This window comes from Lithobates pipiens, unplaced genomic scaffold, assembly GCF_037356315.1.
Source record: "Lithobates pipiens isolate NorthernLeopardFrog02 unplaced genomic scaffold, aLitPip1_a1.2 Scaffold_25, whole genome shotgun sequence".
In the NCBI taxonomy this organism is placed as follows: Eukaryota; Metazoa; Chordata; class Amphibia; order Anura; family Ranidae; genus Lithobates; species Lithobates pipiens.
The window spans coordinates 40,326,639-40,349,090 of NW_027507787.1; the positions used below are offsets into that span (position 1 = coordinate 40,326,639).

Genomic DNA, 22,452 nt, shown 5'->3' on the forward strand with positions numbered 1-22,452 from the left:
GAAATGCATTAAAGGGAATTTGGCACAAAAAAATACCTGTGAAAAAAATACCTGCCTGGAGTTTGCATGTTCTTCCTATGCGGGTTTAATCCGGTTTCCTCCCACACTCCAAATACATGCTGGTAGGTTAAAGAGGAAGTAAACTCTCCCACTCTGATGCTTCATTTAGTCCATTATAATAAGTAATTATCAAACTATAGCCACTGTAATCCAGCCCAAATCGCATATTACTTACTGTTTAAAGAAACTTTAAAAACTTAGTTTCCCGGGGTTAGGCAGTTTTCTGAGTCCACAGTGGAGTGTATTTCTGCCCTTATATTGAGCACTTCCTGTACTGTTAACCAAGCATCCTTCTCAATCCAACATTTCTATGGCAACCCTGCTTCCCTGTTCTTAGCCGACTTGTTTTATTTCATAGTATTTACTTGTGCCCATTGTCTAATGTTTGCCTTTGTCAGTCTTATCAGCTTCAGCTGATAAGACTGCAGTAATGGCCAGGTTTACACTGCATGTGATGTCACATGGTCACATGGTGTGTAGGAGGAAGCTCGGAATGATTCTGCAGTCTCCTGGGATTTCAGTGGTGTGCTGTAGGAAGTCCTGATAACAGATAGACAAGTACACAGAGTGTGCTATCAATCAGGGGAGATCTGGGCATGCTCAGTGACGTCATTCTAAAGAACAAAAAGGATTACAACAATACTAAGCAAGTAAGGAGATATCTACAAGCAGTTTTCATTAGGGTTTTTTTATGCTGATTTACATGGGACAAAGTTGTGGGGGAGAGTTTACATCCACTTTAAAGTAGCTCTTGCCATAATTGCCCCTGGTATATGTATGCAGGGACTGATGTGACTGTATAATATATATGTAAAGCACTGCATAAATGGGCAGTGCTATAAAAGTACCTGTATTAAATAAATAAAAAGCCGCTGATGGAAACTACACTTTTCAAGTTAAAAGCTGCATATCAGTTCCAGACCAGTGACTGACACAGTAGTTTTGCTTTGTCACAGATTCTTGTAAAAAAGAATAAAACACTGTACACAGGCATGGGCACAGAACTAAACATACAGGATATAAAGCTGCAAACTGGCCAAACTGCCGTTACAAATGAAAAAACAAAAAACAACAAAAAAAAAACCCCCCAATAGATTAGTTGAATACAAACTCCCTCTAGTTCATCTGCGGGTCATTGAGAAAAAGCAATTGTTGATTGCCTCATACTCCTTTTATACTAGGCTGGCTCCCTGTCATTTGGACCTAGGTGAATTAATGGCAATGACATGCTGGATGAAATTGAACAGCTTTCATTGTGTTTTACAGGGGGGGAAACATTTCCAAAAGTGTCTTTGTGCAGCGTTCAAAAATCAACATTTGTCCTTACTCACAAGGCTGTCACCGAGAGCCAGCGCTTCCCATCCCTGCAGGTCCCATTTATAGATTTAACAAGATTATATTATTGAATAAACATCTTTAAAATTGACTCAGATTAGAGTTAATTGTACACACAATTACATAATTAATGGAAAATCCATAAATGAAACAAAAATAATAAGCAGTGTATACAGAGCTCTGTGGTCTAGATCTTTCATACGTTTGTGCAGTCACTAATTTTCTTACTTTTTTGCAGAGAGTCTGTAGCCTTAAGCCACATGATCGGATTGTTGGCCACCAGAGCATCAAACTTTTGTCTGAAGGGCGTGTGCCAGGAACTTGTCTTGCATACAAACGGTACGCAATTGTCTGCCAACAAACACAAACATAGTGATGTACTATGTGGACTTTCAGTTCTTTAGTGCCACCCTTTGGGCACCTTCCTGTTTGGTGAGCTTTGATTCCTAGCATGCATGTTTGTACTATGGACTTGTGTACACACGATACAAAAATCTGACAACAGACCGGACTAGCCTGCCAGCCAACATTTGTTGGCGGAAAGTTGGACAACAATTGTCTGATGAAGCGTACCAACGGTTGCATTTTAGGCAAAACAGTGTCACCACACGATTCCCTGTTGAAAATCCGATCGCGTGTACGAGGCTTTAGGCCGGGTTCACTGACCACGCTGTGCTCTCATGCCTAATGTAGTCTGTTTTTATTAGGAGAGAAGAGGGACTGGCAGGATCACAGAGGAAGCAATACAAAGAGAATGGGATACTTTTTTTTTTTATACAAGTACATGGGTACAGCAGGCACATATCAGGAATATAAAATGCTCCTTTCTCTAAAATCAAAACTGTTTTTTCTTGTTTTTGAATGAAGTGATAAAGGGTTGGGAACCACATTATGGGGCTCATTTACTAGACTACTAAGGCAAATCCACTTTGCACTACAAGTGGACTGCAAGTGCACTTGGAAGTGCAGTTGCTGTACATCTGAGGGGACGATCTGAAATGAGGGGAAGCTCTGCTGATTTTACCATCCAATCATGTGCAAGCAACAATGCTGCTTTTTTATTTTCCTTGCATGTCCCCCTCAGATTTACAGCGACTGCACTTCCAATTACACTTCTACGTGCACTTGCAGTGCAAGGTGGATTTGCCTTTAGTAAATAAACCCCTATATTTGAGTTTCTGCCTATATCCCAGTTATGAAGATTCACCACCTCTGTTTACCCTGATTGTCATCGGGACTGAAAGTGTGGAAAAATCCACAACCGAGTTGACACCAGACAAATAGAGAAGTCTTCCAAAGGGGAAACTTGTATTGGTGACAACTAAAGCTGGTCATGCCGAGGCATAATAAAGTGATTGTAAAGTATATTTTATTTTTTTATTAAAATAATGAACAGGTTTATACTAACCTGCTCTGTGCAATAGTATTGCACAGAGCTGCCCCCAAACTCCTTTTAAGGGGTACCCCCCGTTGGCAATCTTTGTTACTCCTCCTCTGTGTTTGCCATCTTAACAAGCCACTTGCTATGGGGGCAGACATGATGACCACTGGTCACAAGCGATCGCAGACACGAGAGGCAGAACAGGGGCGTATCCTAGTTCTGTGAGGAGAGGAGAAAGATTGTGAGTTCCTATGAGCTGGGAACCACGATTTCTCCTCTCTTATAGTCAGTCCCACCCCCCCACAGTTATAACACACACTAGGGAACACAGTTAACTCCTTGATCGCCCCCTAGTGTAAACCCCTTCCCTGCCAGTGACATTTATACAGTAATCAGTGCATTTTTATAGCACTGATCGCTGTATAATTGTCAATCGACCCAAAAAAGTGTCTTATGTGTCCGCCATGTCGCAGTCTCGATTAAAAAAAAAAATTGCAGATCGCCGCCATTACTAGTATAAAAAAAATATATATTTAATAAAAATGCCATAAATCTATCCCCTATTTTGTAGACGCTATATCTTTTGCACAAACCAATCAATATACGCTTTTTGTGACTTTTATTACCAAAAATATGTAGAAGAATACATATCGGCCTAAACTGAGGAAGCAATTAGCTTTTTAACAAAAAATTGGGGCTATTTATTACAGCAAAAGAGAATGCATTAAGGTAAATCTTTAGACTTAAACATTTTAGGATTCCTCCAAGCACACTGAACAGCATGGATGGATAATTCTACAGGGCTGGTTATTATATTCTGAAAACTGACAGGAGATACCAACTGCTGTCAGAATATTTGAACACTGCCTTTATGTGACTGGATGCAGGCACTGTTCGGCTGAGCATTTTCCACCCTGCACCTTCGACAAAAGTCAGTTGAAAAATCGACTTTTGTTGAGCCGAGTGGCGATGTCACCCACGGAATGAATGCAAATATGGCTGAAATTCTATCCCTGTATGGCCAGATTTTCCTCAGTGTGGAAAGATTTGGTCTCATTTCCTGTTGTGTGTGGGACAGGGGGTGAAGCACAATTTCTAGGACACAGACAAGAGTTATAATTATTCCATTCTCTAGCCAAAACAACTCTTTGATTAAAAGGGATGTTCTGATTGACTCCTAGGAAAGAAATTGTGTGTAAAGATGGCTAAACATGACAAAACTGACATATTTAGGAATAGTTGGGTAGTGGGAGGGCACAAGCAACTAAATATCAATTTTGCCCCTTGCATGAGGCTGCAAATTGGTGCATATGGATGTACAGTTCTGTAGAGTCCAGCAACTACAGCTGTATTTTAGCCCATAGGACTGCTTTACAGAAAAAGCTGTGCACTGGCACCAGCATGTAATTGCACATGTGTATGGGCGTATTTATCAAAGCTTAACATTTTGCTGTATTACAGTCTTGGATGATTTAGGATCCTTAGCTGGGTACCTATATTCAAGGCACTGTGCTGGACTACAGTCTTGTGAGGTTTAGGATTCTTAGCTGGGTAACTATATTCAAGGCACTGTGCTGGACTACAGTCTTGTGAGATTTATGATCCTTAGCTGGGTAACTATATTCAAGGCACTGTGTGTTGGACTACAGTCTTGTGAGATTTAGGATCCTTAGCTGGGTAACTTTATTCAAGGCACTGTGCTGGACTACAGGCTTGTGAGATTAAGGATCCTTAGCTGGGTAACTATATTCAAGGCACTGTGCTGGACTACAGGCTTGTGAGATTAAGGATCCTTAGCTGGGTAACTATATTCAAGGCACTGTGCTGGACTACAGGCTTGTGAGATTAAGGATCCTTAGCTGGGTAACTATATTCAAGGCAGTGCTGGAGTGTCTTATTGTGAGATTTGGGATGCTCTGCAGTTTTCTCCTGATGAGGATTTTTTTTTTTGCCATGTTTATTTCTGCGCTTTTATCATGGAAGAAGTGATAGGTCTAAAGGATTAATGAACCCTTACATTTTGATGCAAGGTCCACAAAAACAATGAAACAAGAAGAGAAAAAAACAGTCCTTCGAAAACATACAAGCTTAGATTTGCTGCTAAGGGGAAGATGATTAACAGTGACGCAGCGTAGGCAGATGCTGACTCTGCCACTCACGTAAAGGGCACCAATAGTGATGGGGCCAGATTTTCCAATCTTGTTCACTTGGATTTGCTTATTGGCTGCATGTCAGCCCCTTAAAGCACAGAACACAGGACCAATGCCCTGGCATCAGGTCAGCCTATGCACATGTACCTAAAATGTAAACATAGTAAAATCACAAAAAATGGTTAACACCCATGACTGCTGCCCGGTACACGATACAGGATTATGAGGCGATTCCCATGTGAATAGTTTTCTCAGTGTTTAGCAGTGACACTGGTTCAGCTGAAAGGCGTTCCTAAGCATGCTATGCTCATTCAGCTACTGTGGCCTGTATGAAATAAGCCAGACACATGACAACCTTGTGATGGTGAGGAAACACAAACATGGAAATGACAGATTCAATAAAATTCCACTGTAAGAAACAGAATCACTAAAGACCTGTCCTGTATGTTGCTCCACCATTTCCACCATGTAAATGTCGTTAACTCCCCATTATTATGGATGCCAGATGTTACAAGATCATCAAGATGAGCAAAGTAAACATGGCTGGAGAGTGGGAGGCGTACAGAAAATGACACAAGGCAGCTCGGCAGGTGGGAAGCCTGCTTATATATGAAAGGTTTATTAAAGTTCAACTGTAAATCAAGAATAGTATACATCTAAGAAACATTGGCAATCCTCTTCTCTGACACTATATCAGACATGTACAATATGGCTATGGAAAGAATGATGATAATCTACACAGGGATTATTATTGGCAGCCAACCAGATTTCACCTTCCTGTATTCCGATCAGTCAGTACACTTTATTAGTGTTATAGCATTGTTCTTTGTATTTATATGCTTACCCTATTATAACAAAGATAAGAAATAAATACCTAAAACTGAAAGGCTGCTTCTAATTCAAGAACTGGATTCTAAATTCAAGAAGGTCAGGTTCTTACAAGACCTGTAATGTGGCTTTCCTGAACTAAAGATGGCCATAGAAAGTAAATCTTTGTAACATGATTGTTTCCAGTCACTAGAGCATGCATGTTAACTTGTTCAGATGCGCGCTATAGCCGAACGACAGCTACAGCGCGGACCCGCTTTGCCAGGAGTATGTCTATTGACGTCCTCCCGTGACCGAGTGGCCTGCATGCCTCCTGCAGGGTGCGGCATGCTCTGTGATCAGCGAGTCTATGAGACTCGCTGGATCACAGACTGGAGTAAGGGGTCAATCCTGACCCCTTACCACATGATCAGCTGATCATGTGATGTAAACGAGCCCTGACAGCGTGAGGAGAAAAAAAAAGCCGATCACCGGTGGCTGTGAGAGGGACATCAGTTCCGATCATGGAGAGCTGCCATCAGTTCCTCAGTGCTCACCTGTGCCACTTGCCAGTGCCACTTAGCAGTAGACAACAAAGCCGCCTACCAGTGCCCACTAGAGCCACCCATCAGTGCCCACAGTGCCACCTAGCAGTGCCCACAGTCAGTGCCTCATCAACAATGCTGCACATCAGTGCCACCTATCAGTGCCCTTTAGTGTCGCCCATCAGTGCAACCTATCAGTGCCATCTCATCAGTGGCCATCAGTGCAGCCTTATCTGTGCCTATGAATGCACACCAGTGCAGCCTATAAGTACCCACCAGTGCCGCCTCATCAGCGCATATAAATGAAGGAGAAAAATTATCTGTTTACAACATTTTATAACAAACTTTGAAACATGATTTTTTTTATTCACAATTTTAAATAAAAAAAAAAAAAATCCCAGTTGTGATTAAATACAACCAAAAGAAATCTCGATTTGTGTGAAAAAAACATGATAAAGATTTCATTTGGGTACAGTGTTGTATGACCGCGCAATTGTCATTCAAAGTGCATCAACACCGAAAGCTGAAAATTGGTCTGGGCAGGAGGGGGGTTTAAGTGCCCAGTAAGCAAGTGGTTAAGGTCTATGGTAACGGGAAGTAGAGGGAAAACAGACCCCCCCTTCCCACTAGTGTTGGCCTTAACCTTGGTGTATACAATAGACATTATATTAAATTATGCAACTGCTACCCAAGATAAACTGGGAGTTGCACAGAAACCATCTCAAATCCATGGGTGACTTTAAAAGCAACCCAATACAGTTTACCCATCTCCCAGAAAGATATATAATATGCAACAAGCCCAATTACTAATTTTTAACTCTATATATAATGTAACACGCACGTTATAATAAGCAACAAATGTGGGAACGTATATTGTGACTGGATAATTAGAGAGCGCTTACTACATCATATAGTTCATGTCTTATTCAGCTTTTCTCCAGATTGTGCTGTGAGCCAAGGAGGAAGTCACATGGGCGAGAGACCAGGGTGAAGGCCATTTCATCAATCATATGGTTCCATCTGTCCGATTTATACAAACTACCAGAAAGGAAAGTGGAAGTGTGGTTTGGAGAAAACAACACCAGAAATATTTTCACTCTCTTTTTTACTCATCCGTCTTATGTACCTACTTTGGGAAAATCTTTTTGCTCTCTCCCCAATAAATGAATAAAATGATATTATATATATATATACACATACACACACATATATACACATACACACACACTGGCCACTTTATTGGGTACACCCATTCAATTGCTTGGTAACACAAATTGCTAATCCACCAATAGCAGCAACTCAATACATGTAGGCATCTAGATGTGGTGAAGACGACTTGCAAAAGTTCAAGCTGAGTTTCAGAATGGGGAAGAAAGGAGATTTAAGTGACTTTGAATGTGGCATGGTTGTTGGTGCCAGACGAGTATTTAAAAAACTGCTTCTGATCTACTGGGATTTTCACACACAACCATCTCTAAGGTTTACAGAAAATGGACCAAAAAAAAAAGAGAAAATATCCAATAAGTGGCAGTTGTGTGAATGAAAATGTCTTGTTGCTGTCGGATGATAATGGGCAGACTGGTTTGAGATGATAGAAAAGCAACAGAAACTCAAATAACCACTCATTACAACTAAGGTATGCAAATTACCATCTCTGAATGCACAACACATCAAACCTTGAAGCAGATGGGCTGCAGCAGCAGAAGACCACACCGGGTGCCACTCCTGTCAGCTAGGACCAGAAAACCAAGGCTACAATTTGCACAGGCTCACCAAAATTGGTCATTAGAAGACTGGAAAAATGTTGCCTGGTCTGACGAGGGTCTCAATTTCAGCTGCGACATTCAGATGGTACGGTCAAAATTTGAGCATTCCATGCTACTTGAGTATTGTTGCTGGCCATATCCATCCTTCAGTGTATCCATCTTCTGATGGCTACTTCCAGCAGGATAATGCACCATGTCACAAAGCTCAAATGATCTCACCACTGGATTCTTGAACATGACAATGAGGTCACTGTACTCCACAGTCACCAGATCTTAATCCAATAGAGCACCTTTGGGATGTGGTGGAATGGAAGATTTGCATCATGGATGTGCAGCCATCCATGTTCATGTCAATATGGACCAAAATCTGTGTGGAATGTTTCCAACACCTTGTTAAGTCTAGGCTATGAAGAATTAAGGCAGTTCTGAAGGCAAAAGGGGGTCCAACCCAGAACTAGCAAGGTGTACCCAATAAAGTGGCCGGTGAGTGTATATTTATACACACATACATACATATATAAGAAAAAGTCCAGAGGATGGCTGCACTTAAAATTTCTTTATTGAACCAAAGTTCAAACTTTACATGGTGTAAGCACATACACATATACATATATTATATAGAAAAGCACTGCGGGTAGAAAACTCATACTGAATAAAATATGGTGGGTCAAAGACCTCCCATCTCACTGAATGGCAGAGTCTGTTTTTCTAATTAGATATCAAGGAAGAAAAGTCCAAGTCTTCTTTGAACGGTTATATAACTAGTGATGTCAGGGCGTGACACTACAACATAATTCTCTGGGGAATCAAGGACAGGCCTTCCATTCTAGGGGAAATTAAATCTCTCCTGTTAACTCCAACAGATAGGAGTAGCAGTAGAGCAAACCATGTTGACCGATTTCTGCACAGGATACAATTACAACACTTCCATTGAAGAAACATGTACAGCCCTTAGGAGACTTGTGAATCCCTCACAATATCCTGTTGCTCACTGGTACGGGGATGGATTTAAAGCAAGTCAAATGGCAAAAATGCAATATAATTTTACCTACTGAAAATTCACATTATTGCCAACTTGTAAAAAACAAGTTGGGCTTATGTAATAAGGAGATGCCAGAGGATAATAGCGTTCAAGGTGCACAGACTACACCAGTTGTCATTACATTTTTATCAGTTTGAGTGAGAAGATGATTTCTAATTGGCTGCTATGCTTTGCTCTTTCTCATACCCCAATCTGTCAAGACTATCCACTCTGTCCATCATTAGATGATCTCTGCAAACCCATCTCCTCAGGGATGTGCATCCCAATATTTCTCAGTCAAGGCACCCTTCAAAATTCTGCACAATTTGAGGAACCTCATTCCAAAAGGTAAACAAATGAAACAAATAGTCTTATGTATTGAAACATCCACACATGAAGGACTCCCAACTTTTGAGATGATTTATTCGATCAAAGCAAAAACGCCTTTGCACACTAGTATTCCACCGTTTCTCTTCTCCCTCAGTTTCTCCCTCACTTAGCTAATGTGACCACAGTGCCAAAGAGGAAGGGCCACCTGATGTCCTTATCAAACCAATGATGTGCCTGGTTGTTAGGACACCGGCGGCTAGAAGGTTGTAATGGTGCACAATGCAAGCCTGTGGTTTTGTGCAACTAAAGAGCAGGCTTGAGCCACCAACTGGCTTGTATACAATTTTTAGGCATTTTGCCAAAGTACCCTTGTTGAAAAAGTATGACCTAACCTTATAAAATGTACCTTTACTTTCTCCATCAGTTCACCCTAAACAGTCATTACCCTTGTGTATCATTTGACCTTCCCTTTTAGATTCTAAGCACTCATAAGCAAGGTCCTCTGATCCCTCTTGTATTGCATTCTAACTATACAGTCTCCCTCCATTTTGTAAAGTGCTGGCTAAACTGTAGCCTTTTTAGAGGTCCAGTATAATAAAGGTATCAGTGGTGGCCCGTGTACTGTGGGCACACGGGCGCAGCCCCCCCATCCATGAACCCGGCCCCTTTCAGGACGCCGGATGCATGGATTCCTATGGCGGGGGTGGTATATTTTGAAGCACCAGATTAGAGCCAGAGGTTCTAATAGGCTTTAAAATAGGGTGGATCCCACCCAATTGTGACGCTAGCGAATACATTTTCACTATTTTCACATTAACCTTCCTCCCCGCCAATCAGGAGGCAGGGCGTCAGACCCGTTTCCCCGATTGGCCAAAGCGCCAGGCCACCCTATTGGATGCCTGACGCTTAGGAAGAGGAGCGGAGGAGACACACGCAGGAGCGGAGGTCGCCGCCGTTCTGCTGCATTGGAAAGGAACTGCTGCAGTGCTGCGGTAAGTCCTCTCGGTTCTGACAAGTGGCTGCATATACTGGGCATAAGTGGCTGCATTTGATGGGCACAGTGACGCTGCAATTGATGAGGGGGGAGTTTCAGTATTTTTCAGTTTGTTTGCGCCCCCCAAAAATTTTGAACATCCAGCCGCAACTGAAAGGTATATATGATGCAAGGAAACAGTTTACCAATACCTGAAACATTTAGTTCTACTCAGAAGAGCACCAAGAATGGCAAAACAAAGTGCAAACATTGACAACCATCTTCACTTTTAATAATGCCCCTAAATAGTTGGCACTCTGCGCTACCTTTGATTCTGAACGGCATCCCAATGCACCTTGCCGATGGATATGTGGCACTGTACAATGCAATAACAGATTGCAATGTGATGCGCTGTCAAAAAAAGGAACAGGTCCGATTTCTGAGCCGTTAAGGTGCCTGACCGCCCATTCATTTTGAATGAGCTGCTAACGCAGTTCATGTTAATGTGCACACACTCAACAGTTAGGCTAGGACCTAGCCGCTAGGTTCACATCTAACTGTTGCAAAATAAAACCCAGCAACATAACTGATGTTTATCTTTCAGAGTAAATAAAACCATAAATTATATATATATATATATATATATATATATATATATATATAAACGCTTTCACTAATATGAGCAGCAAAGCATCTCATAGACAAGATGTGGATGTAGAGAGGCAATCACAAACACGTCATTCAATTAAACATCTTCTAGGGTTACAGCGGAGCATTCCTAACTCTCAGCCTAATAAGGTTCTGAGATCGGCACAGCTTTTTATGGGAACGCTTCTAAACTATTTTTTAGGAAAACTGTCTTTAGCCTGGCAATCTTTGGAGGAACCCATGTAACACACAGAGCTAAATATAAAAAAGTGTGGAAAATGAAGTGGCCAGGTGGCACTAAAGACAATATCTGATTGCTGGCCTGCGAAGCGTGAAATGCTGCTTTTTAAACAAAGGTGCTTGTTTTGAATTTTTTTTCAACCCCACGCTACTGTCAGGCAGCTAATAATTAACCATCATCTGAGATGTGTACACATTTTGCTGCAGGGCTTATGTTATCTGAGGTGTTTATTTTCAATTGGTTGAAGCCATTACAGCATTGTTAGACCAAAGAGATGCAAATGCACTTTTCTTTTTTTTTACGGTTTTCAGGCAACTTTCCAGCGGACCATGGGGATTTGGACTATTTGCTGAGTTTAGCAATTGCCGCTTGGTTGACATGTCAAATGGCTGAAAGCATGAGTCCCAGCTGCAAAACTGAGCAAATAGCGTTAGAAGCATTCTGGAGATCCCGCTTATAGGAAATATTTCTCGTCTTCTATTATAATCATGTAAACAGACACAAAAGGTTTCATAATTAGATGTACTAATCCGTGTGCTGGTTTGTAGCCTTTGCCAACTACTCAATGACTTCAGCCACCTACAACATGTCAAATCGACCAACTGCAGACAGATGGACTGCAGAAACCGACCGATTCCTGCAGAACACACTCATTTGCAGCAAGTAAATAGAGGGCTGAGTCATACACTAATGGAAAATTCAGCCAGACGTGTACAGTAATGCAAGACTTTCTTTATTTTAGTAACGCAAACCCAATCTGCCATTGCAAACTTTTTCCATTGCAGCATAATACAACTGCATGCACTTTATTGTGTCCATGAATTATCCACAAACACACACATTCACAATGAAGACCACATGTCAGAAAAATGAACAGTACAGTGAAAAGTCTCTAACTTGCTAATGCAAAGACCATACAGCTTTCTACAGCACAGTTCTAACCATTTTAGAGCACTCTACCCTTTGCCCATGCAACAAGGAGATAAAGAACTTACATCTGTTGCTCTTTCTTACAAGGAGTTTGCAAATCCAAAAGGTTGTAAGAAGATCCCTAGCAGGATATCGACTCAGTGTAGTCCCTTTCTATGGCACAGCGAGGCATTTGTTCATTTAAACTCCGACAAACAGCCTGACACACACCATACTGAGATTCCAAAGAGGCAGCCCTCCCAGATCACCCTGCCCTGCCTCCTCATTAGAATACAGACAGGAGAAAAAAAAAGCTAGCTGGGATTCCCACTAGATGCAGATGGCAATGGAGGAAAAGTGTCAGGATTTGGACTCTAGGCACTTCTACCAATAATACCTACACATTGCACTTTGACCTGTTAGCTTCCAGTTACAATGTAGGAAGCAAAAGCGATCTATTCCAAGTATTTTTATTTCAGAATCCAAGTGTATTCTTTTTTTTTTTTTTTAAATAAGCAAATGTTTTGATAGAATGCAGGACAGGGATACAATAAATGACTGCTGCAGACAGTATAACATACAGTGTGCTGTATATTACATTCTCTGTACCTGCATATCATTGCCAGACATTACATACTCAGGATCACTGGATTCTGTATAACATGTTGTGCATTATAGACCCCTGCAATGTGTGTTGTGCTGTACATGACACAATCTTGACTGTTGCACTTTGTACAACTTGTACACTACATACTCCTGACTGTGTCACACTGTATGTTGTGCTGTACATTGCTGAAAGCTGAAATGCTGTACATTATATATTCTTGTGAACTGCACTCTGAATGCTGTGATGTATATGACATACTCCAGATTACCTGTACAACAGGTGCATGTTGCCCTAAGCAATATACTCAACCCACTTTGGGAAATGTAACCTAAAGTACAGCATCCAGACACCATTAGGCTAAACAGGGCTGTCTAATATTGATTGGACCCTGGGCAAACATTTCACTCTCCACCTGCTGTGAGACATACAATACATAGCAGCTAGACTCAAAATCAGTTTACTGAATCAGATCAGGCAGTTATTGTGATTGGTTGCCAGAGGTATCATTACTGCTTACTGACTGACTGCTATAGGTTGCAGCACACATTATGGCTCACTGATTTTTGCTAGAGGGTATAGCACATGACTTCTGCTTGCGGATTGGTTGCTAGAGATTACTGTACAGCAATACTGTTCACTGATTGGTTGCTAGAGGTTACTGCACATTATTACTGCTCACTGATTGGTTGCTAGAGGTTACTGCCAGTCTGCGACTATTTACATATTAATCCCACTGCTATTTATATATCAATGCTGCCGATCCATGGCTATTTGCATATTAATGCCACCGCTATTTACATATCAATGCAGGTTATTTACATGTTAACACAGGGTCTGCAGGTGAGTCATCTGTACACAGCAATTGGGTAGAGCAGGGCAGCATTAGTAATAGAACGTCACGCTGTTATATCGGGACACTGCACGGGACTAAAACTTCAATGGAATTTAAACTGGGGTAGTATGAGGCAGCTGCTTTGGACCCAGGGCAGCTGCCCCTTTTGCTCTACCCTAAAGAGGCCTTGAGGCTAAGTTCACACTAGCCTACACAGGAAAACTCAATGTTTTATCGTACAGGCTAGTGTCAGTGTGTGCTCCAGTAGGGAGCAGTGTGATGTGCGGTTTAGTGCATTGCACTGCTTATTTTTTTTATTTTTTATTTTTTACTTTATTTAAAGCATCACTTGACACTTCATTCACATCACTGCACAGCAGTGAGGCGCGTTGTGCTGTTACATATGCCATCCAGAGTGCTGTTCACGAATATAGACATGCTGCAGTTTTCATCACTGCACATCACACAAGCAATTGTTTTCTATGTGTCCTGTTGGTGATCTGTGTTTATCCAGTGCTAAAAAAAATGCAGGTCACCACACATGGTGTGAAAAAGCCTTACCACAATGTTTTAAATTCATATCAGTAGGAATTTTTCTTTGAACGTCTTCTTGTTCAAAAATATCGGCAGCGTCACACTATTATTATTTCATACTATAATATATGTAACAAATATCCTGTGCACTGAGCAACTTTTTATTCCTATCAAGGAAGAAGTACTTTTTACCCAAAATACTGTGATTTTGTAACGCTGACATATGCCCTATTTATCTATGTGAAGTGTAAATTTTAATGACAGTTTTACTTTAACAGTGGTCATATTAATTAAGGATGAGCAAATGGGGCATAAAGGGCAACAATGAAAATAGACAAATCCTTTTTAATTACATGTTTGGAGGATGCCTTAAAGCTGCATGTGAAGTTGCTGAACAGTTCCAGTTAACCCATTAAAAGTGTATTTGAAAAAAAAAACTGCCCTTAAAATTCAAACTAGACACTTATCCAGGCATGCAGCCTGGGTGGCCAGGAAAGGGACAGCATCTAGCATGCCCCTCTACCTGAACCATACCAGGTCATATGCCTTTCAACATTAGGATACCAGGCAAGGGGGGCAGAAAAGCCTCTCTTGTCCCCAAGGGGGTGTCGGGATTATGGGGCAGATTATTGAAATATGGAAGCACTACCCCTAATGACACCCCCCAGATACCCCTTATTACTCATTCCCCAAAATTTAAAAATGACAGACACATACATTGTGATAGTGTTCTTTATTACAAATGTAAAAAAAACTATGATGTAAATTCATTGTTAATTGAGGTCATTAAGCATATTTCAGCATTCAATGAGGATGCGTTCTTCTGTTACCCCAACTCCAATAACAAAGCCTACCCACCCTGTTGCCCCATCCCCAAATGACCATCATACCAATATTTTTCCCCGCAATACTGTCCCAAAAAATGACAGATCCCTGGCTATTTGCTCTATGTTAACAAACCTGCCGGGGATGCTGGGTGACATCATTGACCAAATATGGTCATGGCCAAATTCGGTCACATTCGGAGACAGATCTGTTGCCGGTTTGTTTGCAAACCGCAGCTGGGCGAATAATAAGACCAGTGGCAGAGTTTCTGTGCCACTTGTGCCTATTGTGATTAGGGGGTTTAGCCATGTTATGCAGTCTGTTAGTCTTTGTATTGTCACTATTGATGTTATTAGTAAAATGTACAAAAACAGATATACAGTAAACCCCCCCCCCCAAAAAAAAAAATAATAATAATTAAGCCCGGAATAAAATAAATAAATAGAATTGACAAAATTCTCAGAAACATGCAATGCAAAAGTGTAAATGCATTGAAAAAAATAAATAAAAAAAAAAATCAAATACCGTACACAATATTGAATAAACATTTAAATGCATGTACGGTATATGTACAGTGTTTGTAAATCCCGATGTGAACACAAGAGGCCAAGGATATGCAAACAAAAACTACTATTTAGGTACAAATATTAGTACAATCTACCAATATAACCTCCAGGGAATTACACTTAAGCCCCATACACACTATCAGTTTTTCTGCTGAGTTTTTCCTTCAGATTTACCAAAACCATGTAATATGAGGTCAAACCTTAGGAGTTCCAATGTGTGTGCAATCAGGCAGGCTCTTCTATTACATGGTTTTGGTAAGTCTGAAGGAAAAACTCAGCAGAAAAACTGATAGTGTGTATGGGGCTTTATAAGTCCATTATTAAATTAGGTATATAGAAAAACAAAAAAGCTGTCACTCTATTGTGTCCCTTTGAGTCACAGTTACATAAAATATGCTAATAGCCCCATTTTCCTCATCTGAAAATGTCACAGTGAGAGGGTATCCAGAACTAACAAAAAGATGATAAAATGCGCTATTTACCTTTATGAATGAGGTCATTAGACAAAGGCAGACCTGAAATTGTCCTTCATGGTTTTCACTTGGAATTAGTTCTTTTGTCTGCAGTAGAAGTATTTATGGCGTGTTTGTGTCTGTTATCTGCTCTCACCATTTGGGGACTGGATTGTGTCCCATAAGAGGCTGCGGTGTGATCTCTGGCAGGGACGGCTATCTCTATGTTAAACATTCCAACCCTTGTAATGTTTATCAGTATCTAGTCCCTTAAAATCTGCAACTCTTTGAAGGACATTTTCTGATTGAACAACCTAAGAGAATATAACCCATCTAAATTGTAAATTACTGTATGCACTGCTCTATTTTTGGTGCAGATTGCTCACAAATACCTGGAGTATGGTTTTTGAATTGTCTTTCTAAATCAAATCTTTACAACAAGCAATAAAGCAGTAAAGACATGTAGAAAACTTTCTAATAAAACTGAGATTCCAACTACTAGTGAATGGCTGTGGCCAGAAACAAAGTCTGACATCACTCTAGAGGGCATTTACTTAAACTGGTGCACACAATCTGGTGCAGCTGTACACAGTAACCAATCAGCTTCTAGGTTTAAAGTGGTTGTAAACCCATTACAACCAGGGCTCAAGTCCTGTGGGAACGCATGGGAACGGAGTTCCTGTACTTTCTCCACAACAGGAACTCAGTTCCCGTTAGCAGCCGCGTCCGGCATATGCCTGAGTAACTGGTTGCTAGGCTGAGCAGCGCCTCCGAGAGATAGCAGCCAGCCACAGACACCACACAGAGCCACACTTACTGCTGATAAGGATCCAGCCTGTGCCCACTGCCCAGTCAGTGCCAGACAGTCCTGGGGCCGCCACCGACTACTCCCGCAGCCACTGTAGCACATTGCCAGCATTGCAGCCCAACTCTGAGCTGCCAGACTTCTCCAGTTCAACTTCTCCTCTCCTGAGCTGAGCCTCCGAGTCCTCCCACCCATGAGGTCCACTGCAAGTTTGCCGCCCGCCAGAGTCATTGACAAACTTCCAGGTGTTACACACACTTTGTTAGTTACAGTGAGCATGCTCCCCCTCCATTCTGCTGCTGTGTCCCCCACTCCCCCTCTGTTCTGCTGCTGTCCCCCACTCCCTCTCCGTTTCCGCTGCTGTGTCCCCCACTCCCCCTCCGTTCTGCTGCTGCCCCCCTCCAGCGTTCCTCCATGTCCCCCTCCGTTCTTGTGGTGATTATTCTGTTAGTTTGACAAGTTAACTTGTTTTGTTTTTGTAAACTGTCACTTTACAATAACTGTTGCATTATATTTTCAGGGAAATATATATGCATATGAGCGTATCTTTTTTTTTTTTTTTTGGTGGGGGAGTGGATATTGATTACAACCACTTTAACCACTTCAACCTATAGGTAAGCCTAGATTAAGGCTTACATGTAGGTGCAAGAAATATCTCCCAGGCCTAAAATGTTTAGGAGATATTTGCAGAACTAGCTGCACCGATGTCTACGGCGCAGGAGCCCTGAGCGTGCCGTTTCTTACGGCGATCATGCCACAAGCTGCGGCACAAGCATGCATGCGCGGGAGTGAAGTGCGACTGGCCAGAGCGACGATACCTGGAAGTCACTCTGGGATAGATGGCGGTGTCGGAGGAGGGGAACGAGGACTGCTTCAATCTCGGGTAAGTAATTCATACTAGCTCATTATGCCTTTGTCTTGCAGGCGATTTTTTTTTTATTGCTGAGTCTTTACTTCCTCTTTAAGCCCGGGTTCACATTGATGCTACTTTGAAGTAGCGCGATTTCAAAGTAGCAAGGTCAGCGCGATTTCAGCTGCTACTTGGCTTCATGCACAGATGTCTATTGAGGTCGCACCTGAAATTGGCAAAAGTAGTGCAGGAACTACTTTTGCAAATCGGTGTGGCTCATTCTCCTGGAAATAACTGTTGGTGACTCAAGTAGCCCGCCTGACAACTCTCTATTCCTGAAATTAAAAATTGCCGAACAAGGCAAAGAATGTTGTGTTCTGCCCAAGCTAGAATATTATTCACCTCTTTTTGGGCTGCACGACCTCTCGTGTCCCCTTGATTGATGTAAGCCATCGCGGTGGCCTTGTCAGACTAAATCCTGACAGAACAGTCCCTTAGTCTGACCGTCCCAGATTCTAAGGCCATACCTACTGCCCGAATCTTCCAAAAAGTTGATAGGCAAGGTCGTCTAACCTGGACCATCCCCCCTGGACAGAAGCTTCTTCCAGGGCTGCTCCCCAGCCTAGAAGGCTGGCATGTTTTGTTAACACCTTCCAGGATACAGGTAGAAAAGTTTTTCCCTTTTGCTGGATAACCACCAATTTAGGCTCTGACTTAGGTCGGGGGCCAAGCATATTGGAAACAAACCAGGCCGGAATCTTTTTATTCCAGACCAACAAGATGGTGTTTTGAAGCAGTTTTTGAGTAAGAAACTGCGTGCAAGGGACAGCCTCAAAAGGAGGCCACCATTTCCCCTAACAATCTCATGCATTCTCATGCCCCTAACAATCTCAGGATTTTTCTTTGTTTTGATAAGTTGAATTAGTCCTACAATGGAACGGATTCTTCTGTATGGTGTCTATAACCAGCCCCAAGTACCGTAATCTCCTTGATGGTTTTAAGGAGGATCTTCCTAGGTTGAGTATCCAACCCAGAGATTTTAGGTAGTTACAGCTGTGATCAGACTCTGGTTTAGACCTGAGACTGAATGATCTATTAAAAGTAGACTGTCTAAATAGGCTAGGACAGTTATGCCTTGAGCCCTTAATCTGGCTAAAGTTGGTGCCAGAATCTTTCAGAACACCCGTGGTGCTGTGGCTAAACCAAACGGCCGGGCCATAACGGAAATGATAATTTTATATTTCAAAAACGCAGAAATTTCTGGTGAGTGGGAAAATTTGGCATATGGAGATATGCATTTTTGATTTAAAAAAAAAAAACTCCCCTCCTTGCAGGATGGACACAACCGATCGGATTATGAAAGAATCGGATGTTTAAGTGCTGATTCAGATCTTCGAGATCTAGAATGGGTCTTACCTCTCCATTTGGTTCTGGGACCGTAAAAAGTTTGAGCCAAACCCTGTGCCCTGTTCCACTAAGGGAACCTCTGATATCACCGACTGGGATAATAGATGATCCAGAGACCAGAAAGAGACTTTTTCTCTGGATCCTAAAACATTATAATAAACATTTGTAGTGAAGTATACTCCCAGATACTTAATGGCGCGAGTTTTCCATGTATAGAGAAAAATTTCAGAGAGCTGATGCACTTCCAGTGGAGGGATATTGATTGGCATGGCTTCCGATTTGACAGAGTTTACTTTGCATCTTGACCGGGACCCAAATTCCTCCAGGAGCCTATGAAGGTTAGGAAGGGTCGTGCGTGGCCGCGTCAGTCAGGAGTGTGTCATCTGCAAATATAATTTTAAACTTGTGTCCCCCAACCATAATTCCACTAATGTTGGGGTCCTGTGATCTGGGCTGCCAGGGGTTTGATGCACAGGGCATCCCGGTCTATTCCCGTTTGAGATCGGAGAGGGAAGAGATGCCAAAAAATGTGTTTTGATAGAGGCGGATGGGGTTATATAGAGATGTCTAATCGCCCGAAGGAATGGCCACCTGAAGCCAAGATATTCAAGGGTTGAGAACAAGAATGGCCAGCTGAGCCTATCAAAGGCTTTCTCTGCATCTAAACTTAGCAGGAGTGCTTCAGTATTTTGTCTGTTGCTGATGTCTATTAAGTTGATGACTCTCCTAGTGTTGTCAGCCACCTGACGTCCTGGGACAAAGCCCACCTGATCTTTGTGGACCAAGGAGGGAAGGACTAAAGTTTAAACGAAGGGAGAGCAATTTTGTGGAAATTTTTTAGCCCGAATTCAACAGAGCTATGGGTCTGTAGTTCCCACACAGTGTGTGGTCTTTATCAGGTTTGGGTATTAACGTCAAGTGGGAAGCCTACATGTCCCTCAGAATGTTGTCTCTGCTCAGAAATCCGTTCAACAAGCAGGGCATATGTGGGAGTAGGCTGGGTAGGAAGCTCTTGTTATATTTATAAGGGAGACCATCAGGGTCTGGGGCCTTACTGTTTGGCAGGTGTTTCAAAGTCTCAGAAATCTCCTCTTCTGAGAGTTGAGACTGTAAAGCTTCCACAGGGAGGGTGGTCACTCCACTTTTCATCAGGTAGACTCGAACACGGTCTGAGAAGCTGCCTAGGGTTGGGATCTGCGGTATGGAGGGGTTATTGTAAAGGTCCAAGAAATAGTTGCGGAGTAATTGAGCTATATGGTCAGGGTGGTAGTGGAGGGTCTCACAGGTCCTGAGGGGTCGGCGTATTGGGTTTACTCCCGGAGTTTATGGGCCAGGAGGGTATGGACTTTGTTGCCCTTATAATAAAGCTGGCACAGTTTTTGAAGGGCTTTTTCTACCCTACCTATGTCTATGCTCTTAAGGACCACCCTATAATTTCTCTGAGGAGATGGATGGAGGATGAAGATGCAAGTCTGCAAGCATAAAGCGATCGTCTGTCTGTTGAGACTTAACGTGGTGTACGGCAAGCTTAGTAGTTTGGAGGTCTTCTTCCCGGTCCTCCACCTGAGTAGCCAGATGGTGAAAGTCTGTTTGTGTTTTGAAGTGTTTTGATCTCACTGCGGCAGGCCTCTTTAACCTCAGAAATAAGGAGCTTGAAGTCTTCCTTGGTAGGTAAAGAGTGGAGTTGCTCCCACCAGGAGACCAGCTCATCAGCGGTGGGGATGAATAGTATTTGGGGCAGAGGCTGATGATGGGCCTTAGCCTGTGAGGGGGAGGCCCATGGTTCAAACTACTGTCTCTGCTCTTGGGTAGGCTGCCTGGGAAGCAGGTGGGGTGCCTGTGAGATGGTGGAAACGTGAGGGCAGTGGATGGTCTGCTATGAGGCTTGTGATGCTGGGGTCCCAGGAGCGGAGTGGCCTCTGTGGCTTCGGAGAGCCCGGGACAGAAGATGGGGTCTGGAGAGGAGGAGAGGTAGGCCGCGACCTCGGCCAAGGATTGTGAGCGGCCTGAATGGGAAGGGGAGGGGAGAGTCCCCAGTGTCAGAACACCGGCGGAGTGCCCCGCAGGGAGAGGTAGTCCAGAGATGGGACCTTTGTAAGAGAATGAATTAGAGAGGCACTCACCCATGGGGTTAATGGAGCCGCTTCGAGAGTGTCCCAGCAAGAGGGCGGTGGTTTTTCCACGTGGAGAGATGGAGGCAGCTGTGCGGGGCTGACAGAGGTGAGGACTGTGCAGCGAGTCCACCGTCGGGTGGCCTGCCATTCAGGGTGTTGTCCATGGGATCCTCTGGTGTCATCCACAGCAAGCCCAGGATCTCGGGAGGATGGGGAGAAGATACCTGTGTGGCGTGCAGCGATGCCATGTTCTCTGCTTCCCACATGGTGGCCCCAGGTGGCAGCGTAAAGTAGGCCTGGGTCGTGGGACCCGGTGGGTGAGGCTGTCCCAAGGTTCCACGGTTTCTGCGAGCGGGTGGTGCGATTTCTGCCCATATGCATGTAGCTATGTCCCCATGTGAAGCTGTGTCCGTGGAGAGCAGGAAGCTCAGACTTCCATCTCACTCAGATTCCAGTCACGCCACCCGGCAGGGTGCATTTGCAGATGTGAATGCACCCTACAGGTGCAAAACCAGAACTCTTATTGCAAATACTGTGAGATACAGGACAGAGCTGTAAAGTTAAAATCGCTAGAGCAAGTAAGTATTTTACCAGGCTGTCTTCACTCAATGGACGGAAGGATTTGTTTAAGGACAAATATAATATAGGTACAGTTGCAGTTTAAGGAATAAACGCTGTTTGCTTTATCTGTCAGTAAGTGCTTAATCATTAAAGCAGATCTACGAACAAAATTTACTTTGATAAATCAATGTGTAACTCTTTCGATTTTTTAATCTTTTTTCAATGCTGCTGATCTCCTCTAACCTCTTTGCAGTAACTTCTGCAGCACATACTCCAGCAGCAACTGTATGTCATTGCCTGCAGCAAACATTCACAAAAACAGGTTTCGTATCTGTGTGCACCAGGCAGTTCTTGTAGAAGTTGCTGGCTCATGTTGTCATCCATTCACTTAAATAATGCCCTGCTCAGATTCAACACCAACAGATCAATTACCCAATTGTCTCATGGCCAACGTTCAGTTCTGTATTCCCTCTTTTTGCGTCTTCCTTACTGTAAGTCACTTGTTTCCTTGAACAGAAAACATCTCTGGTATATGTAATGTCAAATGATTTATGAAAAGGTAAGATCTAGGTTACAAAGTAACTTTTGTAAAATCTTTTTTTTTTCCCCACATGTAATTAAATGCATCAATAGCAGTCCATTTGTATAAACTAGCAGCAATTTATTAACGATAAATATACAGTACAGTTACATTTTACAGCCAGCTGGGTGAAATAACGAGGCCCCTCCAAGT

General features: G+C 42.7%; 1 protein-coding gene across 5 annotated transcripts in view; it reads right to left on the reverse strand.

Moving 5' to 3' along the window:
* Positions 1–22,452, reverse strand: part of SORBS1 (sorbin and SH3 domain containing 1) — a 582,779-nt gene that overhangs the window by 317,637 nt on the left and 242,690 nt on the right. For 3 of the 5 annotated variants that reach the window (XM_077454323.1, XM_077454320.1, XM_077454314.1), the window contains exon 1: positions 12,253–12,423. The exons of 1 other annotated variant lie outside the window; for it this stretch is intronic. The gene's annotated coding sequence lies outside the window, so the exon portion shown is untranslated. Of the gene's footprint in view, positions 1–12,252; positions 12,425–22,452 lie in introns of those variants that run through there. One more of the 5 variants, XM_077454316.1, reaches the window with a different exon arrangement.